Genomic DNA, 12,748 nt, shown 5'->3' with positions numbered 1-12,748 from the left:
AATTATTTGTTAAATTTTCCAAAGCTTGTTGTTTTCATTCTTTTATTTTTTTTTACAGTTTATTAGAGCCTAAGCACGTAACATAAGAATATATATATATATATATTTATATATACACACACAACGTAGATATCCTCTGTTTACATAGCTAACTTGACCTTATGTGCATGCATGAATTAGGCCAAGGCATGCCAACGAGCATTTATGCTAATTGTACTTAAATGCAAAAGCTTTGTTTGCATTCCATAGGTTTTGTAACTTGGAGTTGACCAGAATTTTTCGAGCCTATTTATTCTGTCCTATTTTCATCCACACGCATTGAAATGGTATTTACCTAACCCACGAAATATCACCCGTTTTATATTTGTTATGCACATAAAATTTGTCGTCAAGGAAACTATCTTGGTAAAAGAGAGGTAACAGAAGAATTTTATAAACTTAACAACAATGAAAATTTATTTTTGTATATTTTCAGATTATTAAAGTATGCATTATTATTATGTACTCCCAAATTTATTTACATACCCACCTTAGTACGAATACCAAAATACCAGTTGATTGACATGTAACAAAGGAAGATATTTTTGAATGACAGGATTGTTGTATATCGATCAGAAAATTGTGATGGAGAGGGAAGTGCTAGTTTCTTTTGGAAAAGATATTAATATAATTTCTTCATTTAAAAGAGCGGTTCCCAGTTGGCCGAGTAGTCTAAAGCGCTAACCTTTACCGGTCACTGCTATTGTACCTCTTTTCGCAAGGGTTCTAGTCTCGGGCCCAGCCAATGTATTTAGCTTCTCATGGGTCGGTGGTTCTTACCGGGATTTTTTCAAGGGTTCTTAATCTATCAATTACACTGGCCACCATATATAGCCTATCATGCGCTGAAAAATGACGTTATGCGCAAAGCAACAAAAGAATATCATTTAAAATAGAAATGGTATATAAACTGATCTTCAATAAAGCACTGTTAAAGATAATTGTTTAAGTATGTACATCTTTTGCATCAATTGAAATCAGCTGCATGTATAGTTTATTTTATTTATTCATGTCATTCATTATACATTTCAGTTATTAGCTCACTCATTTCCTGATATCTTAATATCGCCATTTTGCATGCATTATCTTAACACAATTGTTGATAATTCTTAAATACGTGTTCACGTGCGCGCATTCAGAGATGCATCATACATGTATACCTACGTATTATTTTTTAAATTATAAATTACTATATATATATATATATATATATATATATATATATATATATATATATATATATATATATATATATATATATATAAGTGTATCGTAATGCGAAGTTCACGGTACACACACACACACACACCGATAGAAACACATACATACATACATACATACATACATACATACATACATACATACATACATAAATACGTACGTACGTACGTGCGTGCGTGCGTGAGTGCATGCATGCATGCATACATACATACATACATACATACATACATACATACTCTGACGTGAAGGGGTTTGTTATGCCGCCACTGTGGCATGTGTGTTATGGTTGCGGTGGGGTGCTCCCAATATTCTATTTAAATTATTACAGAACTCCCGCCAGGATCGATTTGGTTGGAGGTTAAATTAGTGAAAGATAGATGTAAAGCTCCGAGCCTCCAGTCAGCACTGCCGACGGTTAAATGACTGAATATACAAAAAGTGAAATTCAACGAATAACAATTTAATGACAATTCAATAGTCAAATGATTAAAATTTCCCAAGTACTCTCCTTCCGCTCGACCCTGTGATATCCTAAAACATTTGATTAGTAGCGTGAGATAGCTTTCCGCCTGTTCTTGTATTATACTCATCTGTGCATTCTTCGCTCCTATTCCTCCAATTACTTCTCCTCTGCCTCCCGACGTTTTCCAAATTCCTTCTCCTCGATTTCTCTATACTCCTCCTTCTCCACTTTCTCCGCTAGACTAATTTTCCTACTCCTCCACCTTCTATCCACCTTCTCTCCACCGACTAGAATTTCTCGACTCCGAATGTTCTGCTAGTGTCGGGATTTAACTAATTAGGAAGTTCTGTCCCCTAAAAAACTTCCTATGAAAATGCAAGGACGGTACAATATTTTCCTAAGCCCTCTCATCTCACACTACACCCTGCTTATCATCAGATAACGGCTATTAAATTTCCTCGGTCATGCATTCATTCATATCGAAATACTCATACGTCCTTGTAAGGTAAAACAGCGTCATAATACAGCACGGTATCAATTACTTCTAATACATACATCGATAAATTGCGTCACATCAGTACATATTCCTAATGCCATTATACTAAACAATATCACAACAGTCAGACGCATTTCTTTGCATTACAACTCATACAAAGTACACAAATATTCAAATATCCATGCATCCATATTAACTAATCTTACACACTTTAACCATTTTCCAATTCACAATTTAATCATGTGTAAATTCTAACATATCACATGAATAAATGCACTAGCTTACTATGAAGTAACCTATTAACGAATGACAAATTAATTCTGACCACATGTCAACAATCTACATAATTCTCTACATAATACTTAAACTCATTTCTCAAATGGGCATGTACATTAAACACTATAATGGTAATTATACGTACTAAACGACCATAGCAATTAAGTATACATACTACACATAAATGCAATTACAATGCGGTAATATTCTGCAAAAATCGAGCAAATAACTTACTGACCTTTACGAAGCTTTGTCTTTCCTTAGAATCTCCTCTAAGTTTTACCGCGAAATTATGAGTGGCTCTCTCGGAGTAATCCTTATGTTTCTCAGCAATGTTCCTAGGCGAGACTAATTTTTTGCTTGCTGGTTAGAAGTTATAATTCGGATCAAAATTGTTATCACACCCTCCGTGTCAGTTCAGATTGTATGTCGCATTGACCCGATCCAATCAACTTGGGACAATGTCCTCCTCGCTGTCTCTCCACGTGGGGACTGATTTAGAACACGTAACGTTTCTCCTCTTGTGGGTTTCTCTGACTTTAGGACAAAGCTGTAACCCATAGGTGGAAAGTCGCGCGATCAAATGCCTGTGCGATTCAAGATGTCGGTTCTTCTCCCTGGTCACGTTAACCTTGCGTAAGGGATTAAGTCTAGCCTGCGGCAATGTTTAGACATCAACCATGGATTGTAATAATACCTTAGTTTATACACGACTTAGGAACTAGGGCTGAGCAAACGTGACACATACACACATACATACATACATACATACATACATACATACATACATACATACATACATACATACATAAACACAGCACGTGAGTGATCATTCGAACTTGTACGTGGTGGCAGACATAAACAGCATAGATTTCTCTGGCGGTGGGCAGAGACACAAGACAACAGTGTTGAATACGGAGATATTTAACATTATATGTCCAAAATAATGGTGGTGCTTTAAGTGGCAATCACGTTTAATAAAAGCTTCCTTTCCAACGATCATTAATGAAGCTTGAAGATTTGTATTATTTGTAAAAATTGCTGAGCATACTTTTTCATTTCTGTTAAAACTCTGTGTTAGTGCTTGCTCAACGGTTAAGTGGCACAGCATGTGCACTTTCACGTCATTTGTTGGCAAGTACTTTAGCAATAGCAGTAAGTTGTACAATTTGGACCCTTTCGGTGAAACCGGTTTTTTAATAAGCCTCTGCCTCTATACCCTATAACTTTTGTTCATGATAAAAAAAAAAAACATATTTGTATGTGCAACCCACTGATTACAGTGAGTGAAATGTTAAGTGACCAAACAAGACAACAAAGTAATGGGGACAGAGTCTGTTGACCTAGATCATTTACCAACAAGGCAAGTATGACCAGGTATGACACTATAATGGTAGACACGATTGTTTAATAGTATAATGATATGCGGGTAAAGTTTTCAGACAGGCCTATATTACTAATTGTAGCTTTACTAAACAAATTTAGGTTAGATACAGAAATATAATTATTGATCGCCACTACATAGTATTTTGCAGAGAATAATTTTCTGCAGCAGTGAATATTTGTACCGACAGAGAATATTTTATTAATTTATTAATGTTACGACTGTATGGTCTTAAACAAAGTAACAGAAAAGAGTAAAATCCATAACATTTTGCAAAATTCAACAGATAAAGAATGAATTTCTGTGGAATACAATTTGAAAATTAAAAACAACGTACGGTATTGTGAATTAAATCCCAACTAGTCCTACAAGTTCTATCACAAGTCAAAACGTATGAGTTCAAACTGAATTCAAATCTGAATGAATTTCCATTTGTTCTCAAATATTAATAGAAATGCAAGTAATACTGACTCCAATACAGACTGGTGTAAAAATAGGAATTAGCAATTTTGAAGTAAACAACATTAATATAAATTGCTAATACACAATAACAAAACCAGGCTGAAGGTCAGCTTCCTCTCTAAAACATTCTAAGTTGTCAACAAGATTAGTAATTACCAAATGAAAAACTAATGTCCTAAAGTCATATACAAGTAAGCATTTCTATCTTCATTAATAATGATCTGAATATTTAACCTAGCATCATAGCAAAATAATTTATTACCTATGCGACAGAGAAATCTAGCTGTTTTGCTAACCTTACTTTTCTTATCTCAGTCTAGTCATCTCAGATCTGTTGTCTCAGTCAAGGTGTCCGCGCGCTCAGAACTGCTTTAAAAAAAGAAACTCTTGTTGTCTTCTGCTGTGCCTAATCTAGTTGTTCTAAAATCAAACAACAACAACAGCAACAAATATACAACAAAAACAGTAACTTAAGGTAAATCTGTCTTTGAGAACACACCATACAACAACATTTCGAGAGAGACAAAGACATACACGCATACGATGTCGAGGTTTTTTTGGTATTATGCTAGCTCGTTATAACACAGCATGGTCAGTTTTATCCTATATGCAGGCCTAGCTCAATACATTTTCATGTCAGCGTCATGAAATGTAGCTAAGCTACGTAACTAGTTTTAAATACTTCGTGTGAAACAAGTTATATACTGTTAGCTACATTTAACGACGCTGACCTGAAAAATGACTGCTACATATAGGATAAAATTCTCAATGCTGTGTTGTTGTTGTGGCGTTTAACGCCATTTTCAGCACACGATAGGCTGTACATGGCAGCCCAGTATTAATGGTGGAGGAAGAACCCAGAAAAAACACCGACCCACGAGAAGCTACTAGCGTGCTTTATCACATACTCACATTGGCTGAATTCGCAATGCTGTGTGAAATGAACTATGACAGGAAACCCTGATCCATGCATATAGACTGTAGACCTGTACACTTCATAGCCTCCCAACTCTCTTAACAACTATGGAAAACGTAGTAACAGCCAGAAATGTGTTATGTCTAACATGCTTTATTCTAATTTTGTTAAGCATCTCCAGTGTGCCCTAGTTAAATCGAAAATATACCTACAATATTTAATGACAAATAATGTACTTTCCAGCCAGAAAGAATAATTTATCCGCTAACACATTAATACATAAGCAAATTTCACTGTAGCACTTGCCATATTTTCAAGAAAGAAAAATAAATTTTCAAAGAATCCGTGAACTTGAAAGTTTAGCACATGGATATCCGCCAGGGCCCGTATTTAGATACACGGGGTTAATTTTACAATCAATATTAAGGACAACATAAGTATGTCACAAACAGTTTCACCTCCTCCAAAGAAAAGGAGTTATATACGATAGTGACGCAGATCACTAATTACCCGTGAATAACCCAAGCACGGACACTCATGTTACGCGTAATTTTTCGTTATAATAATAGTCTATGCACTACAACATAGGCGTTGGCCCAGTATCGTTTCCTTATTTAAATATTATTTACTAAATTGGTACTGATGAAAATAAAACATTTTCTAGTAATAAATGTTAACTATTTATTGCTAATTTCATATAACATCCATATATTAAATGTGATAGTACATCAATGCTATGCTATTTTATGTTGTTATTTTGTTTGGCTCACGCATGAAAACTGTGTACTTCGGATGACACGGTTACACCACAGTCCTCATGAACTTATTTGTATTAATGCACCGCATGTAAACATTGGCGCGTGAACTATATTGCACAAGTGAGAAGTTCTTTTGTGCTTTAAATGAAATTATTGGGTGAGAAAAGAATCTATGTTGGGGTTTGGGCCAAGACAAGGAAATTCCAGTCGCGGGGTTACATTATGTATTCCCCCCTTCGGAAAGCCTCGTGGGGAGACAAATAATGTAACCCCTTGACTGGGATTTCCCTGTCTCGGTCCAAACCCCAACATAGATTCTTTTCTCACCCAATATATATATATATATATATATATATATATATATATATATATATATATATATATATATATATATATATATATATATATATATATATATATATATATATATATATATATATATATATATATATATATATATATATATATATATATATATATGCATTGTGTTGTTTACAAGGTAAATGTCACTAGTCAGGTATGCTTTGACCAAGGTTAGTCACTCAATATAGATAACATATAATCAGGAAGAAAAGAGAAAAAACAATACAAATTAAATAAGCATAACAACTCCTTTCCTAAAAAAGATTAATACGATAAAGCATTATTTTACATATTAATCAAATGTACATATATTTAAAATAAGATAAAATTATATTTCATGAATTACAGCAAATATGCATGAAATAGAACAAGATAATACTTCTATACACGTAGAATATCTTGTCTTTTGATATGCCTAATGCCAATATTCTATTTCTGTAACATGAAACACTATCTTAACAATCTCTGATTTGTGTTTTTCATTTTCTTAATGAAAGTCAAAGGAGGCTGTGGTCAATGGATACAATAATCGGAGAAGGAGCCGAACTAACGTGTACTTCATAGTGGTATCAAAACCAAACATTCCTTCTCGATTGTGGAATGAATTTCTGGAGCTTGTTTAATCTTCAAGAAAAATAGCACACTCGATTTTTTGTATCCATAATTGTCTTCTTGAATTAATACTCAGCTAGCTCAAACATTACTTGCATCAACAGACATTTTAAATGATTGACTGAAATTTCAAGCTGAAAATAAATGTACGCACTCGTAAGTATGGTATTTAATTTATCAACATCCTCATGACCAATCAAACTTGGTTTTCTTAAGTAACAAATGGTCAGAGGTTCCGCACTTATGGAAACATTTGCTTTTTACTGATAGACACAGTAAATTAAGAGATGGCCTTGACCCTGACTTCTAAAGGTTTATCTTTGCGTCAGAACTCACTTTACATAAACTAACAGTCCAATTTGCATCACCCACTCGATCAAAATATTTCCGAATGGGCTTCAAATGACCATTCCAGGTGTTGTTGTAGACGAATACTTCATCGATGTAAGAAACACAATTGTCTAGACCAGATGTAATCATGTAATCGCTGGGACTTTGAAGGAGAGCCTTTCATTTCAAAAGGGCATCACTTTGTATTGATAAAGTCCATCTGAAGTTGCAATTGTCGTAATTTCCTTTCCTCTTTCCTTGAGTGAATTTGGCAGAATCATTTGAATATATAAAACTTGGGGACATATTTTGCATTTCCAATTTTGTCAATTTTGTCGATTATTGACTTTGAAAAAGGATCTGTTTGGTGACACTGTTAACTTTTCTCTAGCCTGTGCTCATAAGGAAAGTGTGTGTGTGTGTGTGTGTGTGTGTGATTTGGATTTTTAACGTAGCTTTAACAATATTTCAGTCATGTCGCTACTATGTCTGCAGTGTGGCAGTTTATAGGGATGTCTAGCACTTGTATGTCTAGCACTGGAGCATCACGCCGCAGACATGTAGCATGATTCCCCACCCAGTCACATTATCCTGACACCAGGCCGACCAGTCCTAACACTAACCTCTTAATGTTACGCGCCAAGAAAGGCAGCTACTAGTACCATTTTTATAAGTCTTTGCTATGACTCGGCCGAAGATCGAACCAACGACCCACCGGTTCCGAGGCGGACGCTCTAATCACTAGGCCACTGGAGCGGTATCATAGGGAACGTATTATCTGGTTTCTGCAATAGATTACATGGCGAACTCCTTTACTTTCACTTTGTTCTGTGAAATCCTTCTACATCAAATACCGAATTTCTTTATTCAAATATTCTTGTTTGAAAGCTGCAGTTTCACATGAGTAGAATCTACATTTCAACGTCATGGCACATTTTGTGTTCGTAATGGACACTGAGGAAACAAATAATCACAGTAAAAAAATATGATGTTTCATTTCACTCTTTTGTTGTGCCTGTAGATGTGAAAGTTTCTGGTACAAATTATTCAATATTTCTGAAATCCGAAGATAGGTTACACGAAAGTCATTACAGTCCAACTGTTTGCCATCGTTTAAATTCTTGCGATGTTAAACTTATTAGGACAGAATTTTTGAGTCAAAGAATTACGATTGAAATTTACTCTAAATTGTATTAAAAGTATTTGTTCATTAAATTATATTGAAAGTAATTTTCTACTAAAATATATTGAGATTCATTTTATCTGTTTGTGTAATACACGTGTATGATATTTTAAAGATCGCGCTTTACGAGCAGGTGCAGAAATCCATAAAATAAATTTTGCTTGTATCTAAAGGTCAGCAATTTATATTGTATGGGAAGCAGCTGAAAAGGCTAATTATATTAATAATGGATGGGTGACTCAAATGATTCACACGATTTCTCTGAGAAATGTCGAGAGCCTTGTTCTGACTGGACTGAGCGAAAGCAAAAACTATAAATAAAGAAGCAGACTTACGAAGTATTAGTTCGTTCCTCGAGTCAGAAGAGTTCCCTCTTTTCCTTACACGTAAGAATCGTCTATGTTCGCAAACATCTTTAAAGAATGGGCACTTTTTAATATTTGAGATTTTAACGGTAAAGTTCATATTTTTCAAACATTTTTGTGAGGTTTTTATATTTCATATTATAATATAATAATTAATTGTATTGATTAATTGTATTTGTGGTTAGTATTATTGTAAAAGACGAATTAGCAACCAACTTCATGTTTAGATTCAAATAAAGGATTATTTAAGTAATAATGAGTAATGTCATGTAACCTATTCCAAATTAGTATTTTATTTTAAATTTAGTAAAATACTTGTCTTCAAAATGATTGTTGCATTAATCGCAACTATTGAATTTTACACTCATTGGCTATCATGAAGTTAATCGAGATTTAACTATCTGTATCACATTCTAAAACGCAGAAATTATATAAATGTATGAATTTGGTGAGCTCGAAGGAAAGATGTAATCTTATGTGTATTTCGTGTATTTTAAATATAAAGGCTTTATAGATATATCTTTAGAATGTAATATTATACAAATCAATTGTTTAAATAAAAAGTTCTTTCCTCGATTCAGAATAGCTCTGTCTTTTCCTTACAGCGATTCAGTACCTCATTCCCCAAGATGTAGCTGTTTCTACACCGTTATGGGTGACAAGCTTGTTAAGAGAGCCTGAACTCCTTCTTCTTCTTCTTCTCTCTCTCTCTCTCTCTCTCTCTCTCTCTCTCTCTCTCTCTAACCATAGGCAAAGACATTTCTTCACGTATGAGTAATCTTCTCATAGCAAGAGATGAGAAAAAGGCTATGACATAAACCCCTATCATAACACTTGGTGGTGAATAAACAGTTAGTGGAGAATATCATGAATAAGTGTGGCACTCCACATAATTATGATCCACGGAACAGACTCGCACTGAAACTCTTGCGACCATCAGACTTGACGCCGCCCAGCTATGCAACATCAACTCCAGAAGTGACAACGTCACCATATTCAAAAGATAGATCCCTGATTCCCACAACTTCGCTCTTATTGTGCACGTCGCCATTGACAATCTACCTACCACTGACCACCATGCAGACCATTTCAACAAGTTCAACAGGTACCTTGTCCACATCTAGGTCAACAACTGTGACGCAACCTCCATTTGACCACGGTTCAACTGACATAATGTCACAAACGCCCAGTCTAACACCAGTGATCCAGTGCCTAATTGATGTGACCACAGCAACGTTCTAAAGTTTCAGCCAGTTACAGCCAACGTTTCCGACAATTTCACCATTGCTTGTGACTCCAAAAAGTACTCTTTTCACGGCAAACCCACCAAACATTACACATCACTTTTATCACAAAATAGGTCACTTTTCGCGTGTGTGCTTGACAACTGGACAAAAATAGGAATGCCCTTCTCACGAGATGACACGCCTATTCACAATAACCTGATCCAGATTTTTGGTAGAGACAAACTAACACATGCATTAGCAGACACAGGCGCGACTATTTCGGCCATTAATTTAAATTTCCTTCATCGTGCAGGCTTAAATTCACGTCAGTTTCAAAAATCACATATTACCCAAATTGTAGGAGCCGGTGGCGAACATCATGGTGTTTCAGGTCTAGTTCAACGTAATTTGAAAATAGCAGGCATACGCTTCTCTCATTCCTTCTATGTTGTACCGGTTTTACATCATTCGGTAATTTTGGGTATAGATTTTTTGACTAAATACAAAGCTGTCGTGAATCTAGATACACAAACGCTCTCATTTCTAGACGATACGGTAATTATACATTTAATTCAGGATCAGTCTGGTCTAGTACGCACCACGAAATTTGCGATCATTCAGGCTAAGTTAATATCCGCGATCATAGTACGTATCAGTAAGATCTCGAAAAGAACATCTGTTTTACTTGAACCGTCTTATAACATGCCAAACTCTACAAATCTTCCAGCTGGAGCAATTTTGACAGTTGCCAAAAAGAACTTGTTACAAATTGTTAACCCTGCTCCAATGGCTATGCGTGTACGTGCCAATACCGTATTAGCATGTGTGAACGTGCTACACCAACAAATAATATTTACCATCAATGAGGACACTCTTGACATGAATGACACACCTAACCTCATGAATACACAATCAATTTTGAATTAAACTATTCAGATTTGACAGAAAACCAAAAGCAGGAACTTCACTCATTTTTAATCAACATAAGTATGTTTTTGCTGTTAACTTAAACAAATTGGGTAGTACTACCGTATTCACCCACCGAATAGAAACAGGTGATTCCATGCCGATTCATTGGCAACCTTATCGTGCGGCACCGCACGTCAATAAGGAAATTGATAAACAGGTAGAGGAATTACTATAACATCAACTAATTGAACCCAGTTCATGCTGTTTTGCATCCCCAGTAGTATTGGTCAAAAAGAAAAATGGTGATTATCACTTTTCTGTTGACTATAGGAAACTTAATCAGGTGATACAACCGATTACCTTCCCTCTTCCACGATTAGAAGATGTCATCGATGCGGTTGGAGAAACTCAGCCATGTCATTTTAGTACTTTATATTTGAATTCAGCTTTTGGAAAATTAAACTGGAAGACACACGAAACATAAGAGCTCTTTTATAACTTCACGTGGTCTTTACCAATGGAATATAATGCCGTATGGACTTAGAAATGCACCCGCCACTTATTGTGATCTTTTAAGTCATGTTCTTAGGGGTATACCATTGGTCAATATATCTTGCATACATTGATGACATTATCATTTTTTCCCAATTCGTTTGAAGACACCTCAAACATCTTGAACTCATGTTTGATCGTTTACGTCAAGAACTTGACACTCGAGCCTTCAAAAAGTGTATTTTCAGCATCTGAAGTTGTTTATCTTGGTCATTAATTCTTAGCAAAAGGAATCAAAGCAGATGAATTTAAAATAAATACAGTTACACAATTTCTTGCTCCTAAAACACATAAAGATGTCAGGAGTTTTCTAGGTTTGTACAATTATTACAGGAAATTTGTTCACGGTTATTCTACTATAGCAACACCATTACAAAAATTGTTGAAAAAAGTCATTTCATTCCTTTGGACAAATAAGTATCAAAAACCATTTGAAACTCTTAAGACAGCTCTGACCTCAGCGCCTATTTTGGCTTATCCTGATTTTAATAAACCATTTAGACACACATGTGATGCTAGCGGCACAGCTGTAAGGTATATTCTGTCTCAAATAGGGACAGATGACAAGGAACATGTTATTGTTTATGGTGGAAGAGCTTTAACAGACAATGAAAAGCATTGGTCAGTTACTGAACAAGAATGTTTAGCTGTGTTGGAGGGTATCCGAACATATCATGTTTACCTATCACATCAGAAATTTACTGTCATTATAGATCATAAAGCACTAGTGTGGCTTAAAACAGTTAAACACACTTCAAATATATTAATTCGTTGGTCACTTCGTTTGCAAGAATACTATTTCGACATCGTATACACTCCAGGACATAGAAACACAAATGCTGATGCACTTTCACGTCGACACTACGAACAAACTGATAACACCTACAGTGAAGCGAAGAAATCTCCAGATTACATAGACACACAGACTACTCAATCATAGCCAGCTGTTCAGTCTATAGAAAAATAATTAACATAAATTACATTATACTACACTAATGAAGATATCCAAATCCTGTCTGCAGTACACACTAATGATAGCACTGTCAGTGATCCTTCTTCAGAACTACCAAATATCGCCCAATATCAGCGCGAGTGCCTTGATTTCAAGGACATGCACGTTTACTTAGAGCAAGGAATATTAATAGAAAGTACTCGTCGCGCAAAAACTATTCCGTATGAAGCAAGTCAGTATG

The sequence above is a fragment of the Sinohyriopsis cumingii genome, chromosome 9 (assembly GCF_028554795.1).
Source record: "Sinohyriopsis cumingii isolate HCF-2022 chromosome 9, ASM2855479v2, whole genome shotgun sequence".
Taxonomy (NCBI): Eukaryota; Metazoa; Mollusca; class Bivalvia; order Unionida; family Unionidae; genus Sinohyriopsis; species Sinohyriopsis cumingii.
This window is presented reverse-complemented; position numbering follows the sequence as displayed.